Below are 15,779 nucleotides of genomic sequence, written 5' to 3' on the forward strand. Positions count from 1 at the left end.
CTGCAGGGGTGGAGTGAGAGTTAGCACGGACTCTGTCGCCTCTCCTTCTTTGCACTTTGGGTGAGGTGGGTATGGGACTTGGTGGTGGGGGAGGGCGGTTAGAGATGGACTGCAGCGGGGCTCTGTCCTCCTGCCTCCGTTCCTGCAGAACATCCACAAGGCACCGGAGCGTGTCTGTTTGCTCCCTCAGTAGTCCAAGCAGCGTTTGAGTCACCTGCTGGTCTTCCTGCCGCCACCTCTCCTCCCGATCCATGTTTGCTTGGTGCATTTGGGTCAAGTTCTCCCACCACTGGGTCTGCTGTGCTGCCTGGGCTTGGGAACAGGCCATAAGCTCCGAGAACATGTCCTCCCGTGTCCTCTTCTTCCTACGCCTAATCCGCGCTAGCCTCTGGGAGTGTGATGCCAGGCTAGGTTGTGAGACAGTCGCAGATGGGGCTGTGGGCAGGGCCGGCTTTAGCAAGAGCGGGGCCCGATTCCTGGGGGCGGGGCTTGCTGCAAGCCCCGCCCCCAGGACCCGAGCCACGCCGCGCCGCCGGGGGGGGGGCCGACCCGAGCCGCAGGGGGGCCGGGGGGGGGCCCCGAGCCCAGCCGCGCCGCCGGGGGGGCCCCGAGCCCAGCCGCGCCGCCGGGGGGCCGGGGGGGCCCCGAGCCGCGCCGCGGGGGGGATGGGGGGGCCCGGGCCGGAGCCGGGCCACGGGGGCCGTGCTGGGGCCTGCGGGAACGGGCCACGCCTCCCCGGAGCCCTTCTCCCGACCCCACCCCAGCTTACCTCGTGCTGCCGGCCGGCCCGCCCCTGCTGCTTAGTCTCAGACTTCCCGCGAATCTTTGATTCACGGGAAGCAGGGGAGGGGGCGGGGCGTGCAGGGCAGGGGAGGAGGGGGAAGTGGGCAGGGTGAACAGCTGCAGCGCGGGGCCCTCTTGGCGCGGGGCCCAATTCAGCCGAATCGGCTGAATCGGCCTAAAGCCGGCCCTGGCTGTGGGAATGGGAAAAAGGGAGTGAATTCCTCAGAAAGATAAATGTAGTTGTGAACAAAGAACATAGTCTTTCTCTGTGAACAAGACCATGCACAGCACCTATCACATGCGCACTCAGCACAAGGTCGAATTCTCGGCCTTCGCATTCAGTGCCTGGGGTCTTGCACAGCACATTTGAGAAGCGGGGCAGCACAACGGAATTTCTGTTGCAGGCAGACATGGTAAGCCGTACACTTGTGGCAGTTTAAAACTTTTATATTACCACTGGCCTCATTTCACATTTAAAGCAATGTCAGTCCCTGCTGCCAGCAATCCGGCAAGCGGGAACTCTGCCCCTGTCCCACCCCCTCGCGGCTGTCCCCGGGAATGATCCCTTTCGGCTGCCCCTCTCCAGCCTCCACCGCGTGGCTGCAAACCAGCGGTTACAGTTCTGTAAAGGAACGGGCAAGCAGTCCCAACACTAACATTCCCCTACCTAATTCAAAGCAGGTCACCATGGGCGACATCACCCTGATGAGGATCTCTGAGAGCGAGAGAGAGAGAATGCTCCGGGAAAGCCTCCAAAGACCAGGGCCGTATGCCGCCCTGCTGTGCAGAGCAATGATTCCCGAGTACTTGATAGTCTCGTGGCGCAGCAACGTGTCGTACTTCGGAGGACCCAATAAGGCCGCTCTCCCCAGGAACCTCATGCAACGGCTTTCCAATTACCTCCAGGAGAGCTTCATCGAGATGTCCCAGGAGGATTACTGCTCTATCCCCGGACATATAGACCGCATTTTACTGTAGCTGCAGTAGCAGGGACTAAACAGTAGAGCGGCTTGGGCAGGACAATCACGGAAAACCGGACATTACTAGATTTTTTTTTCAAAACTTGCACTGCCCATGACTGAACCGTTAAGCGCCTAGGGCAAAGTAATCATGAACAACCCATTCTTTTAATTGTTAATATTCCTGTTCTGTTAAAAATAAATGTTTAGATGTTTACAACACTTACTGGCTGATCCTTCCCCAGATTCTGTGTCCGGGGTAACAGCTGGGGACGCTTGGTAGGGGATCTCTGTAAGGGTGATGAAGAGATCCTGGCTGTCGGGGAAATCAGCGTTGTGAGCGCTGCCGACTGCCTCGCCCTCCTCATCTCCTTCCTCATCTTCCCCGTCCCCTAACATGTCCGAGGAACCGGCCGTGGACACTATCCCATCCTCAGAGTCCACGGTCAGTGGTGGGGTAGTGGTGGCGGCCGCACCGAGGATGGAATGCAGTGCCTCGTAGAAACGGGATGTCTGGGGATGGGATCCGGAGCGTCCATTTGCCTCTTTGGTCTTCTGGTAGCCTTGTCTCAGCTCCTTGATTTTCACGCGGCACTGCGTTGCATCCCGGCTGTATCCTCTCTCTGACATGTCTTTAGAGATCTTCTCATAGATCTTTGCATTCCGTTTCTTGGAGCGCAGCTCAGAAAGCACGGACTCATCGCCCCACACAGCGATGAGATCCAAGACTTCCCGATCAGTCCATGCTGGGGCCCTCTTTCTATTCACAGACTGCACGGCCATCACTGCTAGAGAGCTCTGCATCGTTGCCACTGCTGCTGTGATCGCCACGATGTCCAGACAGGAAATGAGATTCAAACTGGCCAGACAGGAAAAGGAATTCAAATTCAAATTTTCCCGGGGCTTTTCCTGTGTGGCTGGTCAGAGCATCTGAGCTCGTACTGCTGTCCAGAGCGTCAACACAGTGGTGCACTGTGGGATAGCTCCCGGAGCTATTAGCGTCGATTTCCATCCACATTTAGCCTAATTCGACATGGCCATGTCGAATTTAGCGCTACTCCCCTCGTCGGGGAGGAGTACAGAAGTCGAATTAAAGAGACCTCTATGTCGAACTAAATAGCATCGCAGTGTGGACGGGTGCAGGGTTAATTCGATGTAACGGCGCTAACTTTGACATAAACGCCTAGTGTAGACCAGGCCTTAAATTCTTTGCTTGAAGATGACCCCTCCTTTTCCATACACACATCTTTCCCAGTGAAAACCAGCCCATTCTGAGCAAAAGAGGGCTTCAGAATCTCTCATTTGAAATTCAGCATTTGCATTTGTCCATCTTTGCAGTTGGAAAATAGCCATTTCATTTTATAGTGAAAAATGAAATCTACGGGACACAAAATCAACAGAAACAAAATGGTACAAATTTTCATGGGAACTTTTCACCAGTTATACGCAACACTGGGGGAGGACGGAGTTGTTTTATTTCTTTTCCTATTGTGGAAACTTATGCCTCTTCTTGCATAGGTGAGAATGCCAAACAAGCAGTGAAATGGTGCAATTCCATTGGGATAGGGAAGAGGCAGCATGCAGGCGTCCATATAGTGAGTTCACACATGTGTTATGCAGAAACCTGATCCTGCAAGGTGTGCAGCATCTCCTGGGAGAGGATCAATACCCACCATTCCCATTGACTTCACTCAGATTCTCAGCAACTTGCAGGATCACCCGCAGGATTCTATTTGCATCAGCTCAGAGGGATGTTATGGTGGTTGGAGCAGGTGCAGGGGAGGCTACTGTATTAACAGCTGAATTTTAGACTCTTCACAGCCCAGTGGGGAGGATTCCAAGCCCCTTGGAGAAACAGTGTAAGCCTGTTTACTCAAGCTTAGCACTTGGGAAAGAACTTGGCTTCCTGATAAGATTATTTACAGTAGCACTGAAAACACATTGACACATCTTGCATCTGTATTAAAAAATGAAAAGTAATAACCTCAAGGAAAATAAATCCAGGAATGAAATCAACAGAGATCCAATTACCAACTGCTGTTTAAAGTGATTGGCTGAAAGAAGAAAAAAAATCAAATTAACTTTAATATGATAACCATTTGTAATTGGATAGTATGTATACAGTGTCCATGGGACAGTGTGGAATTCAAATGGCCAAACTGGTGGTACTTGGAGATCAGTTGCATGGAAAGCAAGAATAAATTGCTTTTATGGGATTCTTGGTTGCACTGCTCTATTAATTTAATAGCAGACTCTGGCTTTATTATAGTAAATAACATATTCATTAAAATGTTTAAATACTCAAATAGAGATGGAGGAGACATTAGCAAGTACTCTGCCAGCATAATTAGCAAAGCAATGGCATAATTGCAGTGGGCTGGTGAATGCTAAGTGGATTATTTTGGTGTACTCTTGTACTGTACATCCATAGCATGGAGTTGAGGAGCCAAGACCACCATTAACAGAGAGGAAGTGTGCTACCTAAATACAGTCAAGCTGAGGAGTGACTGCAATCCATTTAGAAAGCCAAGAAGAATGTCTGCTACTTTGAGATGGCTATTCCACTGATGAAATGTCTTTTCTGGTCTCCCAAGATGGGACTATAGATCAGATGTTGCACACTGACACAGCTTCACCCAGTTGGTTTTCCCCAGCTAAGGATCTGTCCCTATATCTTCATTTTATAATACATTTCATGACAATTGTATGAGAGAGCATTAAGAAAGCAACTTAATTTTTTAACAGTCCACCCCAAACATACTGAAAATCAAAGGCCAGATTCCTTTCTCCATTGGACAGATTTTAGGTCTCTTGTCGTGGTCCAGCTGATGAAGGAAACTTCCTGGGTAGGAGAATCCTTGGGGATTTAGGATTAGGACTCCACCACCACCTCTCCTCTTTGCCCAACACGAAGGGGGTATTGTCTGGAGAATAGTCAGGTGCTTTCCTGTGCCCCAGTGACTCAAGCCATTAGAATGGGCCATGGGACAGTTGTAGATGATGCAATTTAGAGCAACCTTAAAGCTGTTATAATCTGTGAGAGGAGATCCACCTGGTATTGAGTCAGATGAAGAACAGGAGTCTACAAAGGCATATTAGAATAATTTCTCCCCTACTATGAAGGCAGTCTGTGGCCCTGTGCACACCAAGACACAGGGTGCCCTACTGTGCCATGACACCATGTGATATTTGAAGAGGTGGTGGCAGTGAGCCTGCTTTCTCTTGACAGAGAAGCAGAGGTGGAGGCAAAAGCCCCTTTCTTCCCCCAGAAGTGAAATCAGGGGCCTCTCTTCCCATCAGGAGTAGCAGAGGTGGCACCAGAGAGCCTCACAAAGGGAGGGGTGGCTCTCGCCTCCTCCCCACTTCCCCAGGTAGCTAGACCGTATCTGTTTGGGTGGGTGGGACAGACCCACTGCACTCTTCTCCTCTTACTACATAGAATCCTCTGCTGGGTGGTACTGGTGAGGATCCCAAAGTAGTGGGTCTTAGAGTTAACACCCCATTGAGATGTATGGGACAGTTCTCCTCAGAACTATTGTATCAGGCAACCATCACTGTAGTGGTTACACATGGGTCATATTTTAACCTCAGAGCTATTGTATTAGGCAACCATCACTGTAGTGGTTACACCTGGGTCATATTTTAACGTTTTTCTTCTCAAAGATCAGGCATAGAAACTTACTTCTTAAAAATGAAAGCTGAGATTTTAATGTAAAATAATCATGTCTCCAGAAGCTGGGGTCCTTGAAATATACAAGCCTAGCGCACCTTAATCTGATCCTGTTTCCAATCATGCTCTGAGCACCAACTGGCCAAATTGCAGAATGCTCACCTAATAAATTATTTGGAGCTGGTGCTGGGGTTTCCCTACATCTGCCTGACATTAGTTCATAGACTTAGTTTTTGAACATTTCCCCTATGACACTTCAGTAAATCTTTGCCTACTTTCTTTAATTTGCTAAATGGATCCTGGTTACAGCAATGGCTGATGCCCAAATAAGTGTTGGGCCTGGGATTAGCAAATAGATAATTAGATACTCCACTACAACACTTTTTTTGACGCTCCTTCTCACACAAAAAGATTTTTCCAATAAAATCAGCCACCAGGCTAGCTGATCTGAGGCCATCCCCACAATACTCCTCTACTGTAGCTTCCACATTGCTCCCCCTGTTCTCCTAAAAAGCAGAAGGCAGCTGCCCCTGAGCTGTGCTTCCCCCACTTCCTTTCCCATCCTTTCTCCAGGTCACAGGCCTGTAACTGCTGCCTCCCTGGCCAGCTCCTCATTCCTCTGCCTTTACTATCCCCCAGTTGAGCTCCACTTGAGGAGGGGACTGAGTTCTGCATTGAGGCTGCTCCTGGTGCTCATACTCTTTGGGGTTAACTTTCTTTAGTTTCAAAGAGGACTGAAAAGGCAGCGTGTGAGTGTGCACTGATCTCAGGGCTGCTCTATACTTTCAATGAAAGGAGAAGCTTTCTTATGGGCTGGAGGCTACCAAGCTCACCTGCTCCTTTCCCCTGCCTGCACTCTGTGATGCTGCTGTACTGAAGGTGCCAGACACTCCTGCTCTCTCCCTCCCTTGGCTGCAGTCTATCTTGCAGCACTGAAGAAACTAGATGCCTCTGCCCCTTCCTTCCTTCCTTCCTTCTGCTCACCCCTGCTGTTTTCTCCATTGTGCAGCTGGAGAGAAGAGGGGAAAGAAAGGCAGCTGTCAAGCTGAGGTTTTGTTTGTTTAAAGAAGTAAAGGAGAGGAGATTTAACAGGTAGGGTGAGCCCCATTAGGCCATCATTACTCAGGACCACTGTCTAGTCACCAAAGACACAATCTTCAAATGTGGGCGTCTAAGTATATAGTTGGGCACTTGGGTATGAATGGAGAGGCCTGATTTTCAGAGGTGCTAAGAACCCATAGCTCCAATTGGCCTCAATGTAGACTATTTGCAGTAAGTAGCAAGCATTCTGGGCCAAATCCTCAGCTGGTGTAAATTGTCATAGCTCTATTTACTCCAATGGAACTACAGTGATTTACACCAACTGAGGATCTGACTCAATGTCTGTTATTAAGTGTTTACAGGATCAGACCCTTAGCCTATATTGAAAATTGCCATTTTATTTTCAGACTTTATTTCCCAAACAAGGATGTCATGTTAAGCAGGAAATCTAAATCCATGTCTGGGAGAGTTGGTAAGTGATTTTCAGATATTCTCTGCCTTGCTGGGCTTGGCTGTTGTGTGAAACAGTGCATGAAACTGACTGGACATGTGACCCATGTGAGCACCAGAGAAAATTTTCATTTGGCAGCTGTCACAACTTGCTTTCTTTCTAACACAATAAACTCCATACCTCTTAGAACAACTTCCTAAGAGCACAGCACATACCAGCTGCAAGAATACATGGCAACTTGGAAATCATCCTCCACTCTTCAAAAAGCAGGAATATAAGGGTAAGAAAATAACATATTTACTCCTCTTCAAAATGATCCGCACAGTGGAGTTACCAACAAGGACGAATTTGGCTCGTTTTCTGTTAGATAACAATGCCAGTAAATCTGTTTGCAACTTGCCTCTATCCCTCACACTGTTGTGTGACTATTGTATCAAGGTCTCTGTTGAGGAATCTGTCAGTCTCTGACCTAGTCATTGCCTGCAAATTTATGGAATGGGGGAAGTAAACATAATGAAGAAACTAAAGCTCAGAGCCTCTGATGCAGGGAGGCTGATTTGCAGCAGACCACATTCATGTAGTCTTTAAATTGGCTTGGTTGGTTCTGGAACAGCAGTGTGGGCAACTCTCATGATTTTATCATAAGTCTTATGCTAGTTGGTATTTTTCTTAAAGCCCCAGCTCCTGGAGGCAAATGAGAATCTTAACTTACATTTTTTTAAAGTGAGTTTCTAGTCCTCCTGGATGCAGAGAAAAACCTGAGTGCACCCTGAAGTTCCAGAAACAAGAAGCTTAAATTATAAATAATAACAAAAAACTAAAGCATATTTAAAACAAACAAACAAACAAAAACTCTTGTTATTTTTGAAAGCAGTTTCATTAATTTGGAGAGCCTGACTCATGATTTTTGAATGTTTGTTATGAGATCCACCCAGAGTAAGGGTAATCCTTTGGTAACGTACAGCCCCGTGTACAGGCTTTTATGCAACTCTATCTCCCTGTTGCTATAGCGGAGGAAGGGGATTGTGGGTGGAGAAAGGGGAGTGTGGCCAGAATGCCTGTTAACCATGTCAAACTTCAGATGTGTTTTCAGTTTCTTGTGGCTTTTTGTAGCTAGTGTAATTCATCTGCTTTAATTGCACAGGGAGGAAGCAAGGGAGGACAGGTTTGAATAGAGGTTGCTCTGAGATCAATGGAGTGCAAAGAAGAGTTTTAAGCCAGTTTTTGCATATACCATCCCTGATCTGTGCTCTGTGCATTCCACAATATGGCTCATAATTTTTATTTAGCTTGACAATGCCAGTGGAAGAGAAAGACAGACACAGACACAGACACACACACATCTAGTTGCTTCTGGTTTTCATATCAAAATCTGAATCTGTTTAGTATGTTAAAGTAGTAGCAGTTGGGCTGAAAAGTGTCTGCAGAAATCTATCATGTTTAGTTTACAATTCACTATGGGCGTTTGTTTCCCTCTGACAGCTGAGTTTGGCCCAATCAGAGCTTTTGATGTACTTACCTGTCATTTATAGGAAGCAAGTCTCTATTGATTTCCTCAGCAGATGTCAGTCACACAGCCCATCAATAATGCTGGGAAGACATCGTGCCCGAACAGAAAAAGAAACATGAAAGGGAAAACACGTAAGGACGCTTCTAATTTGCCAGCAAGTAGCTCTCCCTGGTGTAAACTCAGAAATCTGTGACACTTAGAACATGGTTCAGGATGATTCATTTGAAAAGCCACATAGTGTGTAGTGGTTTTAAAAGGATTTAATATGAAGAAATGGCTAATGTATTTATATTTTTCATCATCAGGTACCTACAAATGAGTTATCATAAAGTGCATACAGGGAAGAATCCAATGATTCCATTTTCTTCCTTCTGTAGACAGTTACAAAACTCCAGTACTTAATCCTTATGGTGTAACAATTCCTTCTGTCATTGTGAGAAATTGTGTAGGTGTGTACTCCCTTGTAAATTCAGAGCACGGCACTGTGACCCTTACAGCAGGACAAATGAGTTAAGGCTCTGTCAAACAAAGGCAGAAACATTCAATTGCTGACATAAGTTTACTATTTTGTATAAATGTGTTTGTAGTCTGGCACCAGTATATTGTAACAAGTCTGTGGCCCTCTACCACTTCATAGTTCTCGCTATGCTGCACACTATAGTTACTCAGAACTTCACGGCAGCAGAAGGGATGGAACTCAGATCTTACTGCAATGAAAGCTTGGATCCTTATTGTGTTAGCTAACGGAGAAACGATCAGCAATTAGCAATACAGGTTCTGTGAAACACAACCAAGCAGTTCTTAATTTTCCCAGTAGAGGGCAGTGGCCTTTCATACTAGTCAGTTTATTACACTAAGTTCCTTTTTTTGTTGTTAGTGTGAAAGATAGTTTAGTCTGAGTTATAGGTTATCATTGCTAAGGTGATCAATGCTACAACTGACTATAACAGGTGGGATTTTGAGGTGGCAAGCCCCCAAAAGTTGGAATACCTACATCTTCCATGGAAATGGGGTCCATATTGTTTTCATTGTATGGAATTGTTAATATTTTATAAAAGCAGCGAAGAGTCCTGTGGCATCTTATAGACTAACAGACGTATTGGAGCATGAGCTTTCGTGAGTGAATACATGCATCCGACGAAGTGGGTATTCACTCACGAAAGCTCATGCTCCAATACGTCTGTTAGTCTATAAGGTGCCACAGGACTCTTCGCTGCTTTTACAGATCCAGACTAACACGGCTACCCCTCTAATACTTAATATTTTATGTTTAAATAGCCTTGTTAATGTGGCATGAATGTAAAACTGTGGGTGCTATTTCAGCTGGAGTAGCAATACCTGACTGCTTATTCCCCAATCAACACAGGCCATAGGGACATGGGGCCTTTCACTCTGCACCTTTCTTTTTACTCCAGGGTAGTCACATGAATCAACCTCTCTCCTGCAGCTCTCCTCCTAACAGTGCTCTCTCAGTCCTTTATAGAAAACACCTGCCCCTTTCCCAGTTGGGTCTGATAATTGAACAGGGCTGACTGGCTCCAGACCATGATAGAGGCAGGCCATCCTGTTACACACACTCTGTATTTTCAGTTAATAATTGGACCTGCTATGATCTACACATATAGACCAATCACTGAGTATACAGCCAGCTTTAGAAAGAATGTTATAAAATGGAACATTTATGCATGATTTATTTTTTTAGTTATAATCTGAGAGCCTTAAAATTCCACCAGTCATACAGAAAAAAAAGGTCTTTGCTGCAGGAACGGAATGTAATTCAATAGTGTTCATCTTGCAGGGCAGCAAATGGAATTTTAAGGCTATAGGAATGTTAATTTAAAAAGATATAATTTTGAGAACTACTGTCCCATAACCTAGTATTTTTGAGATCTCTGTCCTAGCCTACATGTGCTTGAAGAGACAAACACATGGCAGTATGGTGTGCTATGGTCAGCCAAATTATGATTGCTCTCTGAAAATAATGGTTATTAAGAAAGTGACACAGAATTTTACCCATGTTTCTTGAACAAACTACTTTTGCATTCTCTTTCTTTCTCTCACTCACTCACAGATACATTTTAAATTGCCTTTAGCTGGAAACACCATTTATAAATGAAAATATATATACTTTCTAATATCTTTTGGGATAATATTTTAATAATAAACTTCTGTCTGGCAAGACACAGTGCATGAGCATCACACTTTAAACTGATCTTATAATTTAGTGCACTGGAATAAAAAAGGCAGCAATTTTATGTAAGAGAGTCACACAATGATCTTGGAGAAAAAGACCTTTAACATTGTTTAATGATGGGCTAGTTAATAAGCTAAGACCAGGGGTTCTGGTGCTAGAAGCTGGTACAGACTTAGTGTCTTCTATATGGAATACTGTCCAGTTTCTCTGGGAGTTTGAGAACATATGGGTCCAGTTACAGGACAGACACAGGACCACATTGTACTTTACAGAACAGCTCCACATTGTAAGTTTGATCCAAAACCCACTTAACGAAATAGGAGCCTATCCATTTACCTTAATGAGCTTAGGATCAGGCCTGTGGCGTATGCAGATGGGCCATGCTTTAGCAAGAGCCCTGTCACTTTAAGGAAAGGTAGCCCTTGCTCTCCTTTCCCAAGCTTCCCTAGCTCCACTGGCCTCACTGCACCTCACCCTCAGGCCACATCACCCCATCCCTTTTGAAGAGGTTAGCAATTCTGGAGGCATTAACATGGAGACTAACATGTCTCCATACCCAGCAACTTTATGGCCAGGGTCCTGATCCAACACTCACTGAAGTCAATCCATTGGCTTCAGTGGATGTTGGATCAGGACATAGGTTCATTTGTGCCCTTCTCCCACCAACAAAAAGAAAGAAAACAACGTCTCTTATAACCATATAGCCCAGTTATATGCACCGAATACAAGCAAATTAGGGACCCATATTTTAGATGACAACTGGATGCTAGGGAGAATAACACTCCTTAAATACGATAGATAGATAGACATACACCAAAACCATTCAATTCTCAACAGCTAGAGGGTTCTCAGCAACTTACTTATAGCACTTGACAGGAGCAGACCCTATTTAACAAAGTCCTAAGTACAGTAGGGTAAATAAACAACAAATAATTTACACAACAAATTATGTTCTCAACAAATATCCCCTCCTTTTTTATTTGCAAATTATACACAGACAGATCGTGATTGTTCACAGATTTATTATTTAAAATGATTCACCAAATAATTTCTGCAAAGAATTGTTGATTTGTAGCTTATTAAAGCAGATGAGCAGGAACATTTGATATTCAAAATGCAAGCTGTTTGATTGGACACATGGCATACATGGTATGTTTCTTTTTCCTGATCGAATGGGTGAATCTGTGAGAGTCAGGTTTCTGGTGCAAGTCCTCATTCTTATGATAAGTTCAAAATTTGCCTTCTGTGAATATTCTTCAGTATTTGCTTAAAACTTTCTATTGTAACCATATTGGCTACCATAGTTGCAGACAGTAACCACTAAAGGGGAATAAATATTTGGAACAAATTCACTTAAAAAAATCAAGTTAATATTCACAGAAAATTGTTTGCAGCATTCATCCAGGTCTACTCTTAGACCCTGAGTCAAAGAGCAGGTCTACACTATCGTTTAAGTTGATCTAACTCATGTTAGGCTGTGAAAAAGACACCCCAGCCCCTGAGTGACACAAGTTAAAGCAACCTAAGTGCTGTCCACACAGGTGATCTCCCGGCAACATAGCTTCTGCCTCTCGTGGAGGTGGCATAATTATGCTGATGGGAGAGCGTTCTCCTGTTGGCATAGTGTCTTCACCAGATGCAGAGCAGCTGCACCGCTGTAGCGCTTCTAGTGTAGATCTGCCCAATGCTCACTAAAGTTAATGGGAGTCTTTCCACTAACTTTGGTACACTTTGCATCAGGCCCTTGATATGGCCCTTGATAAACTGTTGTTTCATTTGTTGTTTAGATTCAGGGCCGGCTCTGGCTTTTTTGCTGCCCCAGGCAAAAAAGCCTCCCGCCGCGCTCCCCTCCCCCCCGGAACGTGGCAGGGGAGGGCGCCAAGCCCGGCCACGGGCCGCTCTCCCCAACCGGCTGGAGCGCCGGGGGGAGGGCAGCAAGCCCGGCCGGGGCTCCGCTCTCCCCAGCGTCCAGAGCGCCGGGAGGAGGGTGGAGAGCCCAGCCGGGGCTCCGCTCTCCCCAGCGGCCAGAGCACCGGGGGAGGGCGGCGAGCCCACTGCGGCTCCGCTCTCCCCGGCGGCCGGAGCGCCACGCCGCGCCGCCCCCCTCCAGGTGCCGCCCCAAGCACAAGCTTGGTGGGCTGGTGCCTGGAGCCGGCCCTGTTTAGATTGTAAACTTCTTGAGGGCAGGGCCTATGCCTCCATTTTATTTAGCTCTGCATTTAGATCATATGGCAGTAAACAGATCATATGTCACAAGACAAGACAAGAAAAGCAGAGTATTTCTGCATCACTGTGGTCCTCAAAATGCAGTAATCACCTCCAGATTCTGGTGTGAATCTTACTTCTGTTACAAATGGAACTTTTAATGTCAAATAGTGAAAGAGTTAGATCCGCAGAGTCAACAAGGACAAAACGCCAGTGGTGTTTAAAACAGAGAGGATGAATTAGTTAAATTAGTTAGATAAAACACTAAGAACCAAACCCAAATTATGCTTGGTTCCAAAAAAGTTTGAATACCTTTGCTTTAGTTTGTTTGTATTGAGAGTTTCACATAAATGGGGCTTGACAGTGGCTCTTATCACCATAATTATGACCCAAAAGAAAACAGGAAGCCCCTGGAATCGAAACAAAGTTCTCCTCCTCTCCCGAGATTACTAGTTCCTGTTTGTTCTCTTTCATTCTATAGATAATAGAGTGCTTTGCTAAGTCCTTTGCGCAAAAAGGATTATTATCAAACTGCTTTAATAAGTATCCTCATAATGAACAAAGCCTCTATGCCACATGCTTAAAAATCAAATAAACTGATTATTACTGCATTATTTTAACCTTCCATTAATTAAAGTGAGCACCAATTGAGAGAACACAGAGGTAAGACTGAAATATATTTTGTTTTGCATTGTTGTTGTTTTTCTCCACACGAAACAGGTCATGACAGTAAATGGGAGCCCACCACTTACTGAAGTTTTAATTACATTCAGATCAGCTAATTTAGTTTACAAGTTATCATCAACCTGTTAATGGAACATTAATTAAGAAATGTACTCAGTAAGGTTAGGTTCATATTCATAGAAAGTGATTCTTCCTGAGTTTTTCCATCTAATGAGGACCAACTTCAACATAGCTGTTTAGCATAATTACAAAGATGAACAACATCCATGCGCTACAGCAGCAATATTTTTTTGTGATTTCCAGAGTATTCTGCAGTCTTCAGCTCTGTAGCCTCGATGGATAGATAATGGGTGGAGGTGGAGGTGTAGGGAAAATAAAGAGGCTGTCTCAGAACTCTCCTCAGATAAATTATTAATTGCATGCAATAGTACACTGGTTGCCAACTGTAGTCCATAGACCCCTTCCTGGCAGTCTGTGGTGAACTCACTAGTCATATGGTGCTAGTTCTGTTCCAATTTCAGCTGCTGAAGTACCTTAAAGGATAGCTAGAGTAAATTTAATGTTTTCCTAATGTTACTTTTCCATATAAGCAATTGTGTTATTTGAACACGATTGGAAGAGATGATCTTCACAACTGTGAATGGGATTTCTCTGTTTAAGATGTGGTGCACACTATGAAAAAGTTTGAGAGCCTGTGGAATAGTAGAACTCAGGACTGTAATGGTTGTCAGCAGGGAGGGATTATTAAGTCTTATTATTTATTTAAGTGACAACAATGTGCTTTACCCTGTACAAGATTCAAGGGAGCTCCAGGCTTAAAGAGCTTACTGTCTAAAAGACAGATGCAGAAAAGACAGGACACAGTGGGAAACCCAGTAGTAGTAGTAACTTGGCATTTTAAAAAAGAACATTAACTCATTTCTTGTGGGCATCGCAAAAGAAGTGAGTCTTTAAGAAGTATTTGAACATAGACAGGAAAGATGAGCTGGGGAACCAGAATGGGGATTAACTATATAAAGGCTTCTGACCATCAACATATCTTGCTTTATAAGTACAAGCCACAGTGGAAATGCTGTGTGTCACAGCACTCCTAATTCTACTGAATCTGCTTATGATTTCTAGTGAAGGGAGAACTCCAGAATATTTAAAAGGTATATCAGAAATGTGTCTGAACATTTTACATGCCCCATCTCCCCCCAGACCAAACAGATCCTTCTCCAATTTCACAATCCCGTACTTCCAGGCTTGGCCTCAAGTTTCTCTTCCCTGACCTTGCTCTTCCTGAACTCTAAATCTCCTTGGCTACTGTGTGTTTGAATTAGACCTTTCACCTCATTGGAATGCAGTTTCTATGGTTTAATTCTAAATGGAACAGTATGTTAGTTTAAACAGGGAGGCTGATCAATAGTTTAATCAGTCATTTTGTTTCTAATTCTTTCTGCACTACCTGTTCCAGCTGTTAATACCTCTTTACTTTGGCTTGCTGCAGCTCCAAAGTCAAACTCAGGTCAAGCAGAGACAGATAGGCACGTGAGAAAAAAGAGACACCATGCCTGTCTGCTGAATTTCTTTGCGGTTGCTGGATCAAAGTAAGCAGAATATGTAAATCCACATACCTATCCTGACTGTTGGCCTCTGCCTCTTTTACATAAAGAGCATCAAGTTATTTTCAGTGGGAGGCTTTCAGAAGAGGAAGCTAGAATAGGGACTATATTACGGGTGATTATAATATGTAAATATAAATTCCCTTAAGGCCTCCACATTGGAAAACTGCACCTTGTAGCTCATTCCTTATTGTTGTGCTGCTATCTGCAAATACTAATTCTAGAGTTGGTCAGTTATTTGTTTCTGAAGCAGCCCTTACATTTGCAGAAATATTCCTAGATATTCATGGGTAATTTATGTAAACAATTTAAACATAAAGGGTGTGTATATTCATTTCACTTCTTTGTACTTTGTAATTCATGGCATGTAATTGGCCACCTAAAGTAACATGGCATTGTGTTTGTGTAATGCCAGACCCTGTTCCTTGGCGGGTAGGATGGAACCTGGGGCCTCTGGAGCTTAGTGCATGAGCCTCTACCACATGAGCTAAAAGCCAACTGGCTGTTAGCTAAGGCTGTAGAGCAAACTCATTTAACTCTCTCTAAGTGGTCTCAATGCCACTAGATGGGACAGAACACCACACCCCGAAGGTGTGTGGGTTACATTTGCTCCCTGATTGGATGACTGAAACTTCCTAAAGGACAACCATATGACTGGGGTGCATAGGCACTACAATA

The 15,779-nt window shown here is 44.8% G+C and overlaps 1 long non-coding RNA gene across 1 annotated transcript; it reads left to right on the forward strand.

The window, feature by feature from the left end:
* The first annotated feature begins 7,044 nt into the window (after positions 1–7,044).
* On the forward strand, positions 7,045–15,086 carry LOC122173639 (uncharacterized). The gene is made up of 3 exons (XR_006174273.2): positions 7,045–7,184; positions 8,437–8,545; positions 14,987–15,086. It is a non-coding gene; the product is annotated as an uncharacterized LOC122173639 (long non-coding RNA).
* The last annotated feature ends 693 nt before the right edge of the window (positions 15,087–15,779 follow it).

The sequence above is a fragment of the Chrysemys picta genome, chromosome 4 (assembly GCF_011386835.1).
Source record: "Chrysemys picta bellii isolate R12L10 chromosome 4, ASM1138683v2, whole genome shotgun sequence".
Classification (NCBI taxonomy): domain Eukaryota; kingdom Metazoa; phylum Chordata; order Testudines; family Emydidae; genus Chrysemys; species Chrysemys picta.